This window comes from Triturus cristatus, chromosome 1_1, assembly GCF_964204655.1.
Source record: "Triturus cristatus chromosome 1_1, aTriCri1.1, whole genome shotgun sequence".
NCBI classification, from domain to species: Eukaryota; Metazoa; Chordata; class Amphibia; order Caudata; family Salamandridae; genus Triturus; species Triturus cristatus.
Genome location: NC_140579.1, coordinates 662500645 through 662524337, shown reverse-complemented (window position 1 = coordinate 662524337; position 23693 = coordinate 662500645).

The following is a 23693-nucleotide window of genomic DNA, read 5'->3' as shown; positions in this document are numbered from 1 at the left end:
CACTACCCCAGCACGATCCCCTACACTACAAAAGCAACACTGCACTACCCTAAACCCTAAAACACTACCCCAGCACGATCCCCTACACTACACAAACACCACTGTACTACACTAAAAACTAAAACACTACACCCAGCACGACCCCTTTCACTACCCAAACATAACTGCACTATTCTAAACCCAAAAACACTACCCCAGCACGATCCCCTACACTACACAAGCACCACTGCACTACCCTAAACCCTAAATATGAGCCCCTTCACTACACAATCTCCACTGCACTACCCTAAACCCTAAGACACTTCCCACAGCATGACCCTCTACACTACACAAACACGACTGCACTACCCTATACCCAAAAACACTACCCCCTACACTACACAAAAATCACTGCACTACCCTAAACCCTAAAACACTAACCCCAGCATGACCCTCTACACTAAACAAACACCATTGCAGTACTCTAAACCATAGAACACTACCCCCTACACTCCACAAACACCACTGCACTACCCTTAACCCTAAAACACTAACCCCAGCATGACCTCTTACACTACCCTAAACCCTAAAACATGACCCCTACACTGCACAAACACAACTGCACTCCCCTAAACCCAAAAACACTACCCCCACACGACACCCTACACTACCCAAACACCACTGCACTACCCTAAACCCTAAAACACGACACCCTACACTACACAAACACCACTGCACTACCCTAAACCCTAAAACACTACCCCCAGCACGACCCCCTATACTAAACAAACACCACTGCACTACCCTAAAACCTAAAACACTACACCCAGCACGACCCCTTTCACTACCCAAACACAACTGCACTACCCTAACCCCAAAAACACTACCCCCAGCACGACCTCCTACACTACACAAACACCACTGTACTACCCTAAACCCTACATATGACCCCTACACTACACCAACTCCACTGCACTACCCTAAACCCTAAGACACTACCCACAGCATGACCCTCTACACTAGACAAAGACCACTTTACTACCCCAAACCCAAAAACGCTACCCCCTACACTACACAAACACCACTGCACTATCCTAAACCCTAAAGCACTAACCCCAGCATGACCCTCTACACAACACAAACACCACTGCACTACCATAAACCATAAAACACTAACCCCAGCATGACCTCTTACACTACTCAAACACAACTGCACTACCCTAAACCCTAAAACACGACCCCCTACACTTCACAAACACAACTGCACTCCCTTAAACCCAAAAACACTACCCCCACACGACACCCTACACTACCCGAACACCAGTGCACTACCCTAAACCCTAAAACACAACCCCCTACACTACACAAACACCACTGCACAACCCTAAACCCTAAAACACTACCCCCAGCACGACCCCCTATACTACACAAACACCACTGCACTACCCTAAACCCTTAAACACTACCACCAGCACGACCCCCTACAGTACCCAAACTCCACTGCACTACCCTAAACCCTAAAACAATAACCACAGCATGACACCCTACACTACACAAGCACCACTGCACTACCTTAAACCCTAAAACACTACCCCCAGCATGACACCCTACACTACCCAAACATAACTGCACTACCTTAAACCCTAAAACACGACCACCAGCACGACTCCCTATACTACCCAAACACCACTGCACTACCCTAAACCCTAAATCTACCCCAGCACAAACCCCTACACTACACAAAACACCACTGCACTACTCTAAACCCTAAAACACTGCCCCCAGCACGAACCCCTTCACTAAACCAACACCACTGCACTGCCTTAAGCCCTAAAACACTACCCCCAGCACGACCCCCTACACTACACAAACACCACAGCACTACCCTAAAGCCTAAAACACTACGCCCAACACAACCCTTTACACTACCCAAACACCACTGCACTACCCGAAACCCTAAAACACTATCCCCAGCATGACCCCCTACACTACACAAACACCACTGCGCTACCCTAAACCCTATAACAATCCCCAGCATGACCCCCTACACTACCCAAACACCACTGCACTACCCTAAACCTACATCTACCCCCCCATGACCCTCTACACTATACAAACACCACTGCACTACCTTAAACCCTAAAACACTACCCCAAGCACAACCCCTTACACTACCCGAATGCCACTGCGCTTCCCTAAACCCTAAGACATTTGCCCCAGCATGACACATTACACTAAACAAACACCACTGCATTACCCTAAACCCTAAAACACTACCCCAGCATGACCCCCTACACTACCCGAACACCACTGCACTACCCTAAACCCTAAATCTACCCGCAGCACCAACCCCTACACTAACCAAGCACCACTGCACTACCGTAAACCCTAAAACACTACCCGCAGCATGACCCACTACTCTACACAAACACCACTGCACTGCCCTAAACCATAATACACTTCCCCCAGCGCAACCCCCTAAACTACTCTAACACCACTGCACTACCCTAAGCCTGGGCAAAGCACTACGCTACGCTCGCACTACGCGAATTGCACGTAGCACAGTGCGAACACGCGTTGCGTAGTGTTGCGTAGTGCTGCAGTCATTTTTTGTGTGCTCGCGGTCCTCAACGTCAAGTTGGCGACCGCGAGTAAGCAAAATGACATCCCAGCGAGACTTTTTCCTTGTTCGCGATCAGCAACATCAAGTTGGCGATCGCGAGCATGGAAAATAAACCTCCCGGCGAGATTCCCAACGCGAGGAGGTCAGGTTTCTCATTGCGAGTGGTCGCGTATGCTCGCTACCAGTTCGCGTTAAGAAAGCTGCCGCTCGAGTAAAAATCTACTCGAGCAGCAGAAAACTACAGCTCGCACTGTGCAAGATGCCATTTTCAATGATTGCACAGTGCCGGTTGCTTGTCCGCACTGTGCAATCATTGAAAACGACATCTGGCACAGTGCGAACAAGGTACTACGCAGTTCGCGAAGTGCTACGCGTAGCTCGCGTAGTGCGAACTGCACTTTGCATAGCTTCGCGAAGTGCTACTTCGCGAACTACGCCCAGGGTTACCCTAAACCCTAAAACACTACCCCCAGCATGACCCACTACACTACACAAACACCACTGCACTACCCTAAACCTCTAAAACACTACCCCCAGCACGACCCCCTACACTACCCAAACACCACTTCACTACCCTACACCCTAAAACACTACCCCAGAACGAACCTCTACACTACACAAACACCACTGCACTACCCTAAACCCTAAAACACTACTCCCATCATGACTCCCTACACTACACAAACACCACTGCACTACCCTAACACACTACCCCCAGCACGACCAACTACACTAGACAAACACCACTATACTAACCTAAACCCTAAAACACTACCCACAGCATGACCCCCTACACTACCCAAACACCACTGTACTGCACTGCCCTAGACCCGAAAACACTACCCCCAGAAAGACCCCCTACACTTCTCAAACACCACTGCACTACCCTAAACCCTAAAACACTACCCCACCATGACCCCCTATACTACACAAACACCACTGCACTACCCTAAACCCTAAAACACTACCCCCTACACTACACAAACACCACTGCACTACCCTAAACCCAAAACACTACCCCCAGCACGACCCCCTACACTACACAAACACAACTGCACTACCCTAAACCCTTAAACACTACCCCAGCATGACACCCTACACTACCCAAACATCACTGCACTACCCTAAACCCTAAAACACTACCCCCAGCACTACCCCCTACAGTACCCAAACACCACTGCACTACCCTAAACCCTAAAACACTAACCCCAGCATGACACCCTACACTACACAAGCACCACTGCACTACCCTAAACCCTAAAACACTACCCCCACCACGACACCCTACACTACCCAAACATAACTGCACTACCCTAAACCCTAAAATACGACCACCAGCACGACTCCCTACACTACACAAACACCACTGCACTACCCTAAACCCTATAACACTACCCCAGCACGACCCCCTTCACTACACAAACACCACTGCACTGCCTTAAACCCTATAACACTACCCCCAGCATGACCACTTACACTACCCGAACACCCCTGCGCTTCCCTAAACCCTTAGACACTTCCTGCAGCATGACCCATTACACTACACAAACATCACTGCACTACCCTCAACCCTAAAACACTAACCCATCATGACCCCCTGCACTACCCGAACACCACTGCACTACCCTAAACCCTAAATATACCCCTGGACAAACCCCTACACCAACCAAACACCACTGCACTGCCCTAAACCCGGAAACACTACCCGCAGCATGACCTCCTACACTACTCAAACACCACTGCACTACCCTAAACCCTAAAACACTACCCCCAGCACGACCTCCTACACTACACAAACACCACTGTACTACCCTAAACCCTAAATATGAACCCTACACTACACCAACTCCACTGCACTACCCTAAACCCTAAAACACTACTCCCATCATGACTCCCTACACTACACAAACACCACTGCACTACCCTACACCCTAAAACACTACCCCAGAACGAACCTCTACACTACACAAACACCACTGCACTACCCTAAACCCTAAAACACTACTCCCATCATGACTCCCTACACTACACAAACACCACTGCACTACCCTAACACACTACCCCCAGCACGACCAACTACACTAGACAAACACCACTATACTAACCTAAACCCTAAAACACTACCCACAGCATGACCCCCTACACTACCCAAACACCACTGTACTGCACTGCCCTAGACCCGAAAACACTACCCCCAGAAAGACCCCCTACACTTCTCAAACACCACTGCACTACCCTAAACCCTAAAACACTACCCCAGCATGACCCCCTATACTACACAAACACCACTGCACTACCCTAAACCCTAAAACACTACCCCCACACTACACAAACACCACTGCACTACCCTAAACCCAAAACACTACCCCCAGCACGACCCCCTACACTACACAAACACCACTGCACTACCCTAAACCCTTAAACACTACCCCAGCATGACACCCTACACTACCCAAACATCACTGCACTACCCTAAACCCTAAAACACTACCCCCAGCACTACCCCCTACAGTACCCAAACACCACTGCACTACCCTAAACCCTAAAACACTAACCCCAGCATGAAACCCTACACTACACAAGCACCACTGCACTACCCTAAACCCTAAAACACTACCCCCACCACGACACCCTACACTACCCAAACATAACTGCACTACCCTAAACCCTAAAATACGACCACCAGCACGACTCCCTACACTACACAAACACCACTGCACTACCCTAAACCCTATAACACTACCCCAGCACGACCCCCTTCACTACATAAACACCACTGCACTGCCTTAAACCCTATAACACTACCCCCAGCATGACCACTTACACTACCCGAACACCCCTGCGCTTCCCTAAACCCTTAGACACTTCCTGCAGCATGACCCATTACACTACACAAACATCACTGCACTACCCTCAACCCTAAAACACTAACCCATCATGACCCCCTGCACTACCCGAACACCACTGCACTACCCTAAACCCTAAATATACCCCTGGACAAACCCCTACACCAACCAAACACCACTGCACTGCCCTAAACCCGGAAACACTACCCGCAGCATGACCTCCTACACTACTCAAACACCACTGCACTACCCTAAACCCTAAAACACTACCCCCAGCACGACCCCCTATACTAAACAAACACCACTGCACTACCCTAAAACCTAAAACACTACACCCAGCACGACCCCTTTCACTACCCAAACACAACTAAACTACCCTAAACCCAAAAACACTACCCCCAGCACGACCTCCTACACTACACAAACACCACTGTACTACCCTAAACCCTAAATATGAACCCTACACTACACCAACTCCACTGCACTACCCTAAACCCTAAGACACTACCCACAGCATGACCCTCTACACTAGACAAAGACCACTTTACAACCCCAAACACGCTACCCCCTACACTACACAAACACCACTGCTCTATCCTAAACCCTAAAGCACTAACCCCAGCATGACCCTCTACACAACACACACACCACTGCACTACCATAAACCATAAAAAACTACCCGCTACACTACACAAACACCACTGCACTACCCTAAACCCTAAAACACTAACCCCAGCATGACCTCTTACACTACTCAAACACAACTGCACTACCCTAAACCCTAAAACACGCCCCCCTACACTGCACAAACACAACTGCACTCCCCTAAACCCAAAAACACTACCCCCACAAGACACCCTACACTACCCGAACACCAGTGCACTACCCTAAACCCTAAAACACGACTCCTTACACTACACAAACACCACTGCACTACCCTAAACCCTAAAAGACTACCCCCAGCACGACCACCTAAACTACACAAACTCCACTGCACTACCCTAAACCCTAAAACAATAACCACAGCATGACACCCTACACTACACAAGCACCACTGCACTACCTTAAACCCTAAAACACTACCCCCAGCATGACACCCTACACTACCCAAACATAACTGCACTACCTTAAACCCTAAAACACGACCACCAGCACGACTCCCTATACTACCCAAACACCACTGCACTACCCTAAACCCTAAATCTACCCCCAGCACAAACCGCTACACTACACAAACACCACAGCAGTACCCTAAAGCCTAAAACACTACCCCCAGCACGACCCCCTACACTACACAAACACCACAGCAGTACCCTAAAGCCTAAAACACTACGCCCAACACAACCCTTTACACTACCCAAACACCACTGCACTACCCGAAACCCTAAAACACTATCCCCAGCACGACCCCCTACACTACACAAACACCACTGCGCTACCCTAAACCCTATAACAATCCCCAGCATGACCCCCTACACTACCCAAACACCACTTTACTACCCTAAACCTACATCTACCCCCCCATGACCCTCTACACTAAACAAACACCACTGCACTACCTTAAACCCTAAAACACTACCCCCAGCACAACCCCTTACACTACCCGAATGCCACTGCGCTTCCCTAAACCCTAAGACATTTCCCCCAGCATGACACATTACACTAAACAAACACCACTGCATTACCCTAAACCCTAAAACACTACCCCAGCATGACCCCCTACACTACCCGAACACCACTGCACTACCCTAAACCCTAAATCTACCCACAGCACCAACCCCTACACTAACCAAGCACCACAGCACTACTGTAAACCCTAAAGCACTACCCGCAGCATGACCCACTACTCTACACAACACCACTGCACTGCCCTAAACCATAATACACTACCCCCAGCACGACCCCTTTCACTACCCAAACACCACTGTACTGCACTGCCATAATCCCGAAAACACTACCCCCAGCGCAACCCCCTAAACTACTCTAACACCACTGCACTACCCTAAGCCTGGGCAAAGCACTACGCTACGCTCGCACTACGCGAATTGCACGTAGCACAGTGCGAACACGCGTTGCGTAGTGTTGCGTAGTGCTGCAGTCATTTTTTGTGTGCTCGCGGTCCTCAACGTCAAGTTGGCGACCGCGAGCAAGCAAAATGACATCCCGGGGAGACTTTTTCCTTGTTCGCGATCAGCAACATCAAGTTGGCGATCACGAGCATGGAAAATAAACCTCCGGGCGAGATTCCCCCAACGCGAGGAGGTCAGGTTTCTCATTGCGAGTGGTCGCGTATGCTCGCGACCGCTCGCGATGAGAAACTACCAGTTCGCGTTGAGAAAGCTGCCGCTCGAGTAAAAATCTACTCGAGCAGCAGAAAACTACAGCTCGCACTGTGCAAGATGCCATTTTCAATGATTGCACAGTGCCGGTTGCTTGTCCGCACTGTGCAATCATTGAAAACGACATCTGGCACAGTGCGAACAAGGTACTACGCAGTTCGCGAAGTGCTACGCGTAGCTCGCGTAGTGCGAACTGCACTTTGCATAGCTTCGCGAAGTGCTACTTCGCGAACTACGCCCAGGGTTACCCTAAACCCTAAAACACTACCCCCAGCATGACCCACTACACTACACAAACACCACTGCACTACCCTAAACCTCTAAAACACTACCCCCAGCACGCCCCCTACACTACCCAAACACCACTTCACTACCCTACACCCTAAAACACTACCCCAGAACGAACCTCTACACTACACAAACACCACTGCAATACCCTAAACCCTAAAACACTACTCCCATCATGACTCCCTACACTACACAAACACCACTGCACTACCCTAACACACTACCCCCAGCACGACCAACTACACTAGACAAACACCACTATACTAACCTAAACCCTAAAACACTACCCCCAGCATGACCCCCTACACTACCCAAACACCACTGTACTGCACTGCCCTAGACCCGAAAACACTACCCCCAGAAAGACCCCCTACACTACTCAAACACCACTGCACTACATAAAACCCTAAAACACTACCTCCAGCATGACCCCCTATACTACACAAACACCACTGCACTACCCTAAACCCAAAACACTACCCCCAGCACGACCCCCTACACTACACAAACACCACTGCACTACCCTAAACCCTTAAACACTACCCCAGCACGACACCCTACACTACCCAAACATCACTGCACTACCCTAAATCCTAAAACACTACCCCCAGCACTACACCCTACAGTACCCAAACACCACTGCACTACCCTAAACCCTAAAACACTAACCCCAGCATGACACCCTACACTACACAAGCACCACTGTACTACCCTAAACCCTAAAACACTACCACCACCACGACACCCTACACTACCCAAACATAACTGCACTACCCTAAACCCTAAAATACGACCACCAGCACGACTCCCTACACTACACAAACACCACTGCACTACCCTAAACCCTATATCACTACCCCAGCATGACCCCCTTCACTACACAAACACCACTGCACTGCCTTAAACCCTATAACACTACCCCCAGCATGACCCCTTACACTACCCGAACACCCCTGCGCTTCCCTAAACCCTTAGACACTTCCTGCAGCATGACCCATTACACTACACAAACACCACTGCACTGCCCTAAACCATATTACACTACCCCCAGCACGACCCCTTTCACTACCCAAACACCACTGTACTGCACTGCCATAATTCCGAAAACACTACCCCCAGCGCAACCCCCTAAACTACTCTAACACCACTGCACTACCCTAAGCCTGGGCAAAGCACTACGCTACGCTCGCACTACGCGAATTGCACGTAGCACAGTGCGAACACGCGTTGCGTAGTGTTGCGTAGTGCTGCAGTCATTTTTTGTGTGCTCGCGGTCCTCAACGTCAAGTTGGCGACCGCGAGCAAGCAAAATGACATCCCGGCGAGACTTTTTCCTTGTTCGCGATCAGCAACATCAAGTTGGCGATCGCGAGCATGGAAAATAAACCTCCCGGCGAGATTCCCAACGCGAGGAGGTCAGGTTTCTCATTGCGAGTGGTCGCGTATGCTCGCGACCGCTCGCGATGAGAAACTACCAGTTCGCGTTGAGAAAGCTGCCGCTCGAGTAAAAATCTACTCGAGCAGCAGAAAACTACAGCTCGCACTGTGCAAGATGCCATTTTCAATGATTGCACAGTGCCGGTTGCTTGTCCGCACTGTGCAATCATTGAAAACGACATCTGGCACAGTGCGAACAAGGTACTACGCAGTTCGCGAAGTGCTACGCGTAGCTCGCGTAGTGCGAACTGCACTTTGCATAGCTTCGCGAAGTGCTACTTCGCGAACTACGCCCAGGGTTACCCTAATCCCTAAAACACTACCCCCAGCATGACCCACTACACTACACAAACACCACTGCACTACCCTAAACCTCTAAAACACTACCCCCAGCACGCCCCCTACACTACCCAAACACCACTTCACTACCCTACACCCTAAAACACTACCCCAGAACGAACCTCTACACTACACAAACACCACTGCACTACCCTAAACCCTAAAACACTACTCCCATCATGACTCCCTACACTACACAAACACCACTGCACTACCCTAACACACTACCCCCAGCACAACCAACTACACTAGACAAACACCACTATACTAACCTAAACCCTAAAACACTACCCCCAGCATGACCCCCTACACTTCCCAAACACCACTGTACTGCACTGCCCTAGACCCGAAAACACTACCCCCAGAAAGACCCCCTACACTACTCAAACACCACTGCACTACCCTAAACCCTAAAACACTACCCCCAGCATGACCCCCTATACTACACAAACACCACTGCACTACCCTAAACCCAAAACACTACCCCCAGCACGACCCCCTATACTACACAAACACCACTGCACTACCCTAAACCCTTAAACACTACCCCAGCATGACACCCTACACTACCCAAACATCACTGCACTACCCTAAACCCTAAAACACTACCCCCAGCACTATACCCTACAGTACCCAAACACCACTGCACTACCCTAAACCCTAAAACACTAACCCCAGCATGACACCCTACACTACACAAGCACCACTGCACTACCCTAAACCCTAAAACACTACCACCACCACGACACCCTACACTACCCAAACATAACTGAACTACCCTAAACCCTAAAATATGACCACCAGCACGACTCCCTACACTACACAAACACCACTGCACTACCCTAAACCCTATAACACTACCCCAGCACGACCCCCTTCACTACACAAACACCACTGCATTGCCTTAAACCCTATAACACTACCCCCAGCATGACCACTTACACTACCCGAACACCATTGCGCTTCTCTAAACCCTTAGACACTTCCTGCAGCATGACCCATTACACTACACAAACATCACTGCACTACCCTCAACCCTAAAACACTAACCCATCATGACCCCCTGCACTACCCGAACACCACTGCACTACCCTAAACCCTAAATATACCCCTGGACAAACCCCTACACTAACCAAACACCACTGCACTACCCTAAACCCGGAAACACTGCCCGCAGCATGACCTCCTACACTACTCAAACACCACTGCACTACCCTAAACCCTAAAACACAAACCCCAGCAAGACCCCCTACACTACACAAACACCACTGCACTACCCTAAACCCTGAAACACTATCCCCAGCACGACCCCCTACACTACTCAAACACCACTGTACTACCCTAAAACACTACCCCCAGCACAAAAAAACCTCTATACTTCAAGAAACACCAGTGCACTACCCTAAACCCAAAAACACTACCCCAGCACGACCCCCTACACTACACAAAAACCACTACACTACCCTAAAACACTACCCCCAGCACGACCCCCTACACTACACAAACACCACTATACTACCCTAAACCCAAAAAAACTACCCCCAGCATAACAACCTACACTACTCAAACACCACTGCACTACCCTAAACCCTAAAACACTACCCCCAGCAAGACCCCCTACACTGCACAAAAACCACTGCACACCCTAAACACTAAAACACTACCCCCAGCAGTACCCCTCAATCTACCCAAACACCACTGCACTACCCTAAACCCTAAAACACTACCTCCAGCAGTACCCCTTACACTACCCAACCACCACTGCACTACCCTAAACCCTAAACTACTACCCTCAGCACGACCCCCTACACTACCCAAACACCACTGCACTGCCCTAAACCCTGAAACACAACCCCAGCAAGACCCCCTATGTAGGAGAGTAGGGTCTGCTATCCTATGGTCACCCCAAATTTTTGCTTTTTGCTTCACTGGTTTTTGACATATTGAGGCTGTGGGCCTGCCAATCAGACCCCCAGCCTGCTGTTCTCTCTACTAAATTAAAACTATGCACCCTAGGTGCATAACCAATTGGAAGTGGATCACCCTGTCAGCCCCTGTACCAGTGTACACTAGGTACCCAGGGCATTGGTGTACCCAAGGCCTGCCAGGGGCTGCAGCATGTATTGTGCCACCCCAGGCTTGGCCTAACAATCTGACACAACTGGCTGATCACTCAGCTGGGGTAAGTTGGTGTAATCACCTCTTACTTAGGTGTAGTATACCTATACCTAACCTTAAATGGGACACCTGGTAACCTATAAGTCACTCCTATGGCAGGCCTTAACAATCCTGAAGGCAGAGTGCTTGGTTCCATGTGAGATGGTGCTCTGGCATGAGCTGAGCCTGTCTGCAGTGGTCGGAACAACTTCCTTCTACTGTTTCCAGATATCGTCATACCATATACTCTTAAGTGCATTATGAACCTCGCGGTTAAATGCTATCTTTGGTTTGGCTTTATCAAAACATGTCGAGTAAGGTGTCATACGAATTGGAATACTAACCCCTCGCCAATTCTGGCGACGGGGTTAGCATTCCACCCTTCTAGAGGGACACGACATGTACAGTACCTGAAACCCGGGTAAAATCAGACATAGCCTCAGCTCCACAAAATGGATGCTGCCACCACAGACACAAGTCTGCCCTCCTGCTGCTGGGAGTCCTTCCAGCTTGGGAGGTGTGGACAAAGGGTTTCCTGCCAGGGGAGGTGCGAGCACCACCCCAGACAGGATTTTGTGTATTGGTCAGGTAGGGCTTGAAAGAAACCAGACATGCCTGTGGCTCACAAGGAGCCTCGGTGCATATGCCAGTTCAAACCGGTCCTGGGGCACACCAGTCCCGGGCCTGGGGCGAGCTGGACAAAGGATTGGGGGTGTAACCACCCCCCTTCCTGGTCCCACCCATAGGGAGGGACCTAGCAGGTAGTCCGGCCCCTAGAATCCGAATAAAGGTAGGAGCTGTGTCCTAAGACTTCAGACATCCTGGAATCAACTTGAAACTAAGAAGAAGACGGGAACTTCGACATTCTGCTGCACAGAAGACTGAAGAAAATCTCCCCTGTGGTCAGGGAGTGACCACCTTGCTAACGCAAGCACCATCCAGCGAATCAACGTCTGCTTTGCCGCCGCCTCCCGCCGGAGCCCGAGCCCAGAGACTGACAAGACCTGGACCTCCAGACCTCTCACCGCCCGATCCACAGTCCCTGCAAAGAGGAGACCCGTGGAGGCACCGAGACACGTGGAGCCAGCCATCTTGAAACGACTACGACAAGCTGACCAGTGCAACAACCGAGGCTCCCTCCAAGTTGTGCTTTGGGTCCTGAGAAGCCCAACCCTCGAGCAGCATCTGCACCAAAGGTGAGCCCTCCAGCATCTCCACGATCTGCGTGGGGCCCTTCTGCATTTTGCCACTCGACGCGCCTAACCGGTTGCTGGCCCGCTGGCTAGTGGCCATCTTGGCGACGAAATCTACGACAAACACCGCTGGTCTGGTTGCTCCAGACTGGCCCTTGCTCACCTCCAAAGGAGCAATCCCTCTGACCTTGCTGGTCAGAACCAACAGCTGATTTCCGAATCCTCCTGCAATTGCTTTTGCCAAGGCTTGTTTGCTTCGATTAAGTCGCCGACACCGCCGACAGCGAGAGCCTGCGTGGGACAGCTCGTGAGCCGACTCCTGGACGTCGTCGACCTTCAGGGACCACGTGGCTGCGGAGACAAGCTACCCCTCATCACCTGTTTGCACCCGACATCGCCTGGTACCCACCTGGTGCCACGCTGGTCACTGGCTAGTGACTGTGAACACTGTCCCCTCTGCTTACAGGTCTTCAACATCTCCGATCCACTCTTGGATCCACTGCATCTCTTCCCGACCGACCGCCTGCAGCATCTTTGTCCCAGGCTCAACGGAACAGATAGAAGAAACCCGACGCACTTTGAGGCCTATGCACCCGCTTCCTGTGGGTGAGGTAAAGCTGGTACTCCGGTGCCCATGTGTAGTAATACATCTCTAGTGCCTGTGTTCCAAATCTTAAGTTCCTAGGTCATCCGGAAGATTCCTTTTGCAGTAACTTTGTACTTTTTACGCACCCATTGAAACCTATGGGAGCCCGCGTGTGACTATTTGCTCTGCACACGCCACCCGTGGACCTCCTGGTCACTAACTGACGTTAGCTCCTTGTAGGCCCAGCGATTCCAGAGGCCCTAGGCCTTTTCCCTTTTCTGTTCGTGGTACTTATACCACTATTTTAGTATATGGTTCGAGTGGCCACCAGGGCCTATCCATATAAAGTGCAACTTCTGTGTATTCTGTGATAATCTTGTTTGACGATTTGTGCTCCTGTGCTCATAAAGAGACTAGGGGTTACTTTGAGAAATAAATACATATATATTTTGAATATATATCTGTGTGGTGTCCTTTCATTGGTATAAAAGGGGGTTACTATTGGTAAAACAGCTTGCTTAACACGCTTCACGAGTTTAGCCTCAAAGACTGCTTAGCCTACGCTACCACTAGGGCAGCTAGTCCAAAAAGGTTGACTTACAACCACACCATAAGGGTTGCTTGGCATGGTACAAGGTGGTCACTAGAACTAGTGAACAGCATATACCAGGCCAACTTCTCACATTGGTGAGCAGCGGTTGGATTTGAGCTTGCTGTGTTTTACCATTGTAATCTCTTGGTTACCAATTGAAAGATCACATAGGTACCTGTAGGTACATATAAAACAAGATTAGATATACTTAAGTTCTACTGAACTTAGTTGTTGTAGAGCAAAGGGAGTAGCACACCCTGACTACAACTACTAGATAGGTTTAGTAGGTAAACCCAAGTGTAGGTAGATTGCAACACATCCACCCACACTTAAGAGCAATGGCCGGGGCAGAGGGGTCCACTGTACCCATCTCTGTTGAGAGTGACCCCCAGAGGGCACCATCCAGCTTTGCTACCCTTAATCAGAATGAGCTCAGGCATTTGGCAACTCTTAGAGGCCTTAAACAGCCCAAGAACCCAAACTCTGCTGAGCTCAGAGAGCTCTTACAGAATGATGAGAATCAGAGAGCACTCAAGAAAGCTTCCCAGTTAGCCCCCTTAGGGACAGGAACAGGAGGCCCCCCTTCTAAAGATGCCACTGAAGTACCCCTTCCCAATAGTCACCCCTTAGATGGGATGCCTACCACAGAGGATGAGAGTGAAAAGGATACTGACAGTAGTGAGGATGAAGGGAGAACTAGCCCAGTGCCAAGTATTATACTTGGCCCAGCTAAACCAAGGCTATTGGGGACTGACAGTGGGTTCAACCCACTGGATCTCCCCAGTGGACTTAACACAGGGCTTGGAAGGCAAAGGAATCGCTCAGGTGACTCCAATGCTTCCCATGGCTCTAGAGGCTCTCAAGGTCACTCCAGGAGAAGGATGACCACCCCTCAGAGGAGGGAACATGAGGCCAAGATGCAAGAGGCTCAGCTGAGGATCAGGAAGCAGGAGCTAGAAGTAGCCCTGATGGAAGAGAAACTTAGCAAGGCTAGACAGCATAAAGAGAGTGGGTCTATACCCACTGGTGGCAGCATTGTCCCTAAGGACAAAGATAGGGTTTTCGACAATAGAAACCTGTCTAAGGTTGTGCCCCCCTACAAAAGTGGGGATGACATCCACAAGTGGATAACTGCTCTTGAGAGAGCCTGCAAAGTACAGCAGGTTCCTGAAGATCAGTGGGCAGCAATCCTCTGGCTCTCCTTTGAAGGAAGAGGCAGAGACAGACTCCTCACTGTTAGAGAAGAGGATGTCAGAAACTACAGAGTCCTGAAGAGTGTTCTAGTTGATGGGTTAGGCTTAACCACTGAGCAGTACAGGTTAATGTTCAGAGACACCCAAAAGACACAGACTCAGGACTGGTCTGAATACATTGAATGTGCCACTAAGGCTTTGGAGGGTTGGTTGCTGGGAAGTAAGGTATCTGATTTTACAGGATTGTATAATTTGATGATGAGAGAACAGATTTTAAATAACTGTCAAAACCAGCAACTGCATCAACACTTGGTTGACTCTGATCTGACCTCTCCCCAAGAATTGGGAAAGAAGGCAGACAAATGGGTCAGAACCAGGGTTAAGCAAAAGAACCAGAACCAGGGCCAAGGGGGTGATCAGAAGAAAACAGACCAAAAGGGTGGAGATCAGAAACCTAAAGACCAGAAGTCTTCAACAGGGCCCCAAACTACTGCTAAGGAGGGTGGGTCCCAACAGTCCAAGAAGAAGAAAGAAGGTCAGAAGAAACCCTGGTGCAATCATTGTAAAAATACAACTCACTGGACTAGTGATTGCAAAAAGGGTGGAGCCCCCAACACTGTTGCCCCTAAGGCACCTGCTCCCAGTACTACTGTTAGCAGTGTTGGTCCCCAGACAAAGGGTGTAGTGGGAATCACTATGGGAACTGAAGGAGATTCTGACTTAGACAGAACCCTGACACAGGCAGTCTTGATCTGTGATGGGGACATTGATTTGTCCCTGACTGTGAGCCCCAGTAACCTGGGCAAGTACAGACAGACTCCTTTAATTAATGACAAAGTGGCTCAAGCCTACAGGGACACATGTGCCAGTGTCACTATGGTGACACCAGGCTTTGTGGATCCTGGACAGTACATACCAGGTGAGAACTACCTGGTGACCAATGCCAGCAATGCCACTACTTCACATAGTGTGGCAGTTGTTAACTTCTCATGGGGAGGGGTAACTGGCCTCAAAAGGGTTGTGGTTAGTGCAGACCTCCCAGTAGAATGTTTGTTGGGCAATGACCTAGAGAGTTCTCTATGGTCAGAAGTGGAGTACAGGACTCATGCAGAGATGTTAGGTATATCATCACATGTCCTTGCTGTGACCAGGTCACAGGCCAAAAAGTGCCTCACTGAACCACAGGTCTTGGATCCTGGAACAATGGACCAAGCACCTACCAAGAAGAAGAACAGGAGGGTCAAGGCTGTGCCTTCCCCCCTGCCTCAGAGTGATGATCAGCCTTCCCAGGAAGCTGATCTAGAGGACCCTGAAGGAACTGTCCCTGAAGAGCTTGAACCTGATCAGGTTGAGTTTCTGGGGACAGGGGGACCTTCAAGGGCTGACTTGAGGCAGGCTCAGTTATCCTGTCCCTCTCTTGAACCCCTCAGACAGCTGGCTGCTGCTGAGGCTGCTGGGAATGCTCAAGGTACCCATAAAGTGTATTGGGATGAAGGGCTCCTTTATTCAGAGGCTAGAGACCCCAAGCCTGGTGCAACCAGGAGGTTGGTTATACCTCTGCAATTTAGGGGCTTCCTTCTTACCTTGGCCCATGATATTCCTTTAGCAGGACACCTAGGCCAGAACAAGACCTGGGACAGACTTGTCCCTCACTTTCACTGGCCTCATATGAATGAAGATACAAAGGAGTTTTGTCGCTCCTGTGTTACCTGCCAAGCCAGTGGCAAATCAGGTGGCACAACAAAGGCCCCCCTGATACCACTACCTGTGGTGGGGGTTCCCTTTGAAAGAGTGGGAATAGACATAGTGGGTCCCATGGATCCTCCCACTGCATCTGGGCACAGATTTATACTGGTGGTAGTGGATCATGCCACCAGGTATCCAGAGGCAATTCCCCTTAGGACCACTACAGCTCCTGTTGTGGCCAGGGCCCTGCTGGGAGTATTCTCCAGAGTGGGGTTTCCTAAGGAGGTAGTATCTGACAGAGGTACCAACTTTATGTCAGGATACTTAACAGCTATGTGGAAGGAATGTGGTGTCAACTACAAGTTCACCACCCCTTATCACCCACAATGCAATGGGCTTGTTGAGAGATTCAACAAGACCCTAAAGGGTATGATCAAAGGATTACCTGAAAAGCTCAGGCGAAGATGGGACATCCTTCTACCCTGCCTTCTGTTTGCTTACAGAGAGGTCCCACAAAAAGGAGTTGGCTACAGCCCCTTTGAATTGTTGTTTGGGCACCCTGTGAGAGGCCCACTGTGTTTGGTGAAGGAAGGCTGGGAGTTACCTCTCAAAAAGCCTAAGCTAGACATAGTGGACTATGTACTTGGTCTCCGCTCCAGGATGGCTGAGTATATGGAGAAGGCATCTAAAAACCTTGAGGCAAGCCAGGCCTTACAGAAAGCTTGGCATGACCAAAAGGCTGTCTTGGTTGAGTATCAGCCAGGACAGAAGGTATGGGTGTTGGAGCCAGTGGCCCCAGCAGCACTCCAAGACAAATGGTCTGGACCCCATACAATCCTGGAAAAGAAGGGAGAGGTCACCTACTTGGTGGACCTAGGAACTCCCAGGAGTCCCCACAGGGTACTCCATGTTAACAGGCTTAAAGCATATGTTGACAGGGCAGACATGGGCTTGCTCATGGCTACAGATGAGGGACAGGAGGAAGAGAGTGACCCTCTCCCAGACCTGTTGTCTCAGAACCCTGAAGATGGCTCAGTTGAAGGAGTGACCCTTGGAGGCAACCTCACTGCCCATCAGCAGACTGAATGTAGACAGGTTCTACAATCATTTTCACATATGTTTTCCTTGATACCTAGTCAAACTGACTGGTGTACCCATGTTGTGGACACTGGTGACAGTCTGCCTGTAAAGAACAAACTTTACAGACAACCTGACCACGTCAGGGACTGTATAAAGGCTGAGGTACATAAAATGCTGGAATTAGGTGTCATTGAACCCTCAGAGAGCCCCTGGGCTAGCCCAGTGGTTCTGGTCCCCAAACCTCACACCAAAGATGGCAAGAGAGAGATGAGGTTCTGTGTGGATTACAGAGGACTCAATGCTGTCACCAGGACAGATGCACACCCTATTCCAAGGGCAGATGAGCTCATAGACAAACTAGCTTCTGCAAAGTTTTTGAGCACATTTGACTTAACAGCTGGCTATTGGCAAATCAGATTAGCTGAGGAGTCTAAGGCCAAAACAGCATTCTCAACCCCAGGTGGGCATTATCAGTTTGTGGTGATGCCCTTTGGTCTGAAGAATGCACCTGCCACCTTCCAAAGGCTGGTGAACCAAGTCCTTACTGGGTTGGATGACTTTTGTGCAGCATATCTTGATGACATTGCTGTCTTTAGCTCCACCTGGGAGGATCACCTGATCCACCTGAAGAAGGCTCTTGAGGCCCTGCAGAGGGCAGGCCTCACTATCAAGGCTACTAAGTGCCAGATAGGGCAGAGTAAGGTTGTGTATTTGGGCCACCTTGTAGGTGGAGGCCAAGTTCAACCACTGGAGAGTAAGATACAATCCATCAAGGACTGGTCCCCTCCAACCACCCAGACTCAAGTTCGAGCTTTCTTGGGCTTGACTGGGTATTACAGGAAGTTTGTTAAGAACTATGGGTCCATTGTGACTCCTCTTAATGATCTGACATCCAAGAAGATGCCCAAAAAGGTTCAGTGGACAGTAAACTGTCAAAAGGCATTTGATGACCTGAAGGAGGCCATGTGCTCTGCACCTATCCTGAAAAGTCCTGACTACTCCAAAGAGTTTATTGTCCAAACAGATGCTTCTGAGTTGGGTGTGGGAGCTGTGCTGTCACAACTTAATGTAGATGGTCAAGACCAACCCATTGCTTTTATTAGCAGAAGGTTGACCCCCAGAGAGAAGAATTGGTCAGCTATTGAGAGGGAGGCCTTTGCTGTGGTGTGGGCCCTGAAGAAGCTGAGGCCATACTTGTTTGGCACTCACTTCAAGATTCAGACCGACCATAAGCCCCTCTTGTGGCTAAATCAGATGAAGGGTGAAAACCCCAAACTGCTTAGGTGGTCCATTTCCCTACAGGGGATGGACTTTACAGTGGAGCACCGGCCAGGTACTGACCATGGGAATGCAGATGGTCTCTCCAGGTACTTCCACTTAGGACATGAAGACGAGACTGGTCAAGGCTAGTTTAATGTCCCAGCGTTTGGGGGGGGGGTTGTGTAGGAGAGTAGGGTCTGCTATCCTATGGTCACCCCAAATTTTTGCTTTTTGCTTCACTGGTTTTTGACATATTGAGGCTGTGGGCCTGCCAATCAGACCCCCAGCCTGCTGTTCTCTCTACTAAATTAAAACTATGCACCCTAGGTGCATAACCAATTGGAAGTGGATCACCCTGTCAGCCCCTGTACCAGTGTACACTAGGTACCCAGGGCATTGGTGTACCCAAGGCCTGCCAGGGGCTGCAGCATGTATTGTGCCACCCCAGGCTTGGCCTAACAATCTGACACAACTGGCTGATCACTCAGCTGGGGTAAGTTGGTGTAATCACCTCTTACTTAGGTGTAGTATACCTATACCTAACCTTAAATGGGACACCTGGTAACCTATAAGTCACTCCTATGGCAGGCCTTAACAATCCTGAAGGCAGAGTGCTTGGTTCCATGTGAGATGGTGCTCTGGCATGAGCTGAGCCTGTCTGCAGTGGTCGGAACAACTTCCTTCTACTGTTTCCAGATATCGTCATACCATATACTCTTAAGTGCATTATGAACCTCGCGGTTAAATGCTATCTTTGGTTTGGCTTTATCAAAACATGTCGAGTAAGGTGTCATACGAATTGGAATACTAACCCCTCGCCAATTCTGGCGACGGGGTTAGCATTCCACCCTTCTAGAGGGACACGACATGTACAGTACCTGAAACCCGGGTAAAATCAGACATAGCCTCAGCTCCACAAAATGGATGCTGCCACCACAGACACAAGTCTGCCCTCCTGCTGCTGGGAGTCCTTCCAGCTTGGGAGGTGTGGACAAAGGGTTTCCTGCCAGGGGAGGTGCGAGCACCACCCCAGACAGGATTTTGTGTATTGGTCAGGTAGGGCTTGAAAGAAACCAGACATGCCTGTGGCTCACAAGGAGCCTCGGTGCATATGCCAGTTCAAACCGGTCCTGGGGCACACCAGTCCCGGGCCTGGGGCGAGCTGGACAAAGGATTGGGGGTGTAACCACCCCCCTTCCTGGTCCCACCCATAGGGAGGGACCTAGCAGGTAGTCCGGCCCCTAGAATCCGAATAAAGGTAGGAGCTGTGTCCTAAGACTTCAGACATCCTGGAATCAACTTGAAACTAAGAAGAAGACGGGAACTTCGACATTCTGCTGCACAGAAGACTGAAGAAAATCTCCCCTGTGGTCAGGGAGTGACCACCTTGCTAACGCAAGCACCATCCAGCGAATCAACGTCTGCTTTGCCGCCGCCTCCCGCCGGAGCCCGAGCCCAGAGACTGACAAGACCTGGACCTCCAGACCTCTCACCGCCCGATCCACAGTCCCTGCAAAGAGGAGACCCGTGGAGGCACCGAGACACGTGGAGCCAGCCATCTTGAAACGACTACGACAAGCTGACCAGTGCAACAACCGAGGCTCCCTCCAAGTTGTGCTTTGGGTCCTGAGAAGCCCAACCCTCGAGCAGCATCTGCACCAAAGGTGAGCCCTCCAGCATCTCCACGATCTGCGTGGGGCCCTTCTGCATTTTGCCACTCGACGCGCCTAACCGGTTGCTGGCCCGCTGGCTAGTGGCCATCTTGGCGACGAAATCTACGACAAACACCACTGGTCTGGTTGCTCCAGACTGGCCCTTGCTCACCTCCAAAGGAGCAATCCCTCTGACCTTGCTGGTCAGAACCAACAGCTGATTTCCGAATCCTCCTGCAATTGCTTTTGCCAAGGCTTGTTTGCTTCGATTAAGTCGCCGACACCGCCGACAGCGAGAGCCTGCGTGGGACAGCTCGTGAGCCGACTCCTGGACGTCGTCGACCTTCAGGGACCACGTGGCTGCGGAGACAAGCTACCCCTCATCACCTGTTTGCACCCGACATCGCCTGGTACCCACCTGGTGCCACGCTGGTCACTGGCTAGTGACTGTGAACACTGTCCCCTCTGCTTACAGGTCTTCAACATCTCCGATCCACTCTTGGATCCACTGCATCTCTTCCCGACCGACCGCCTGCAGCATCTTTGTCCCAGGCTCAACGGAACAGATAGAAGAAACCCGACGCACTTTGAGGCCTATGCACCCGCTTCCTGTGGGTGAGGTAAAGCTGGTACTCCGGTGCCCATGTGTAGTAATACATCTCTAGTGCCTGTGTTCCAAATCTTAAGTTCCTAGGTCATCCGGAAGATTCCTTTTGCAGTAACTTTGTACTTTTTACGCACCCATTGAAACCTATGGGAGCCCGCGTGTGACTATTTGCTCTGCACACGCCACCCGTGGACCTCCTGGTCACTAACTGACGTTAGCTCCTTGTAGGCCCAGCGATTCCAGAGGCCCTAGGCCTTTTCCCTTTTCTGTTCGTGGTACTTATACCACTATTTTAGTATATGGTTCGAGTGGCCACCAGGGCCTATCCATATAAAGTGCAACTTCTGTGTATTCTGTGATAATCTTGTTTGACGATTTGTGCTCCTGTGCTCATAAAGAGACTAGGGGTTACTTTGAGAAATAAATACATATATATTTTGAATATATATCTGTGTGGTGTCCTTTCATTGGTATAAAAGGGGGTTACTATTGGTAAAACAGCTTGCTTAACACGCTTCACGAGTTTAGCCTCAAAGACTGCTTAGCCTACGCTACCACTAGGGCAGCTAGTCCAAAAAGGTTGACTTACAACCACACCATAAGGGTTGCTTGGCATGGTACAAGGTGGTCACTAGAACTAGTGAACAGCATATACCAGGCCAACTTCTCACACCCTATATTACCAAAACACCACTGCACTACACTAAACCCTAAAATACTCCCCCAGCATGACTCCCTAAACTACCCAAACACCACTGCATTACCCTAAACCCTGAATCTACCCCCAGCACGACCCTCTACACTACCCAAACACCACTGCACTACCCTAAAGCCTAAATCAACCCTCAGCATGACCCCCTATACTACCCAAACACCACTGCAGTACCCGAAACCCTAAAACACTACCCCGCGCATGACCCCCTACACTACCCAAACACCACTGCACTACCCTAAACCCTAAAATACAACCCCAGCATGACCCCCTACACTACCCAAACACCACTGCACTACCCTAAACCCTAAAACACTACCCCCAACAGTACCCCCTACACTACCCAAATACCACTGCACTACCCTAAACCACTATCCCCAGCACGACCACCTACACTACCCAAACACCACTGCACTGCCCTAAACCCTAAAACACTACCCCCAGCATGACCCACTATGCTACCCAAACAGCACTGCACTACCCTAAACCCTAAAACACTCCCCCAGCATGACTCCCTACACTACCCAAACACCACTGCACTACCTTAAACACTAAATCTACCCCCAGCACGACCCCCTACACTACCCAAACACCACTGCACTACTCTAAACCCTAAATCTACCCTCAGCACGACCCCCTACACTACTCAAAAACCACTGCGCCGCCCTAAGCCCTAAAACACTACCCCAGCACAATCCCCTACACTACACAAACACCACTGCACTACCCTAAACCCTAAATCTACCTCAAGCACGACCCCCTACACAACACAAACACCACTGCACTACTCTAAACTCTAAACCACACCCCCAGCACGACTCCCTACACTCCCCAAACACCACTGCACTACCCTAAACCCTACGTCTACCCTCAGCACGACCCCCTACACTACTCAAAAACCACTGCAGTACCCTAAACCGTAAATCTACCCCCAGCCCGACCCCCTACACTACTCAAACACCACTGCACTATCCTAAGCCCTAAAACACTACCCCCAGCATGACCCCCTACACTACCCGAACACCACTGCACTACCCTGAACCCTAAAACACTACCCCAGCATGATCCCCTACACTACACAATCACCACTGCACTACCCTAAACCCTAAATCTACCTAAAGCAC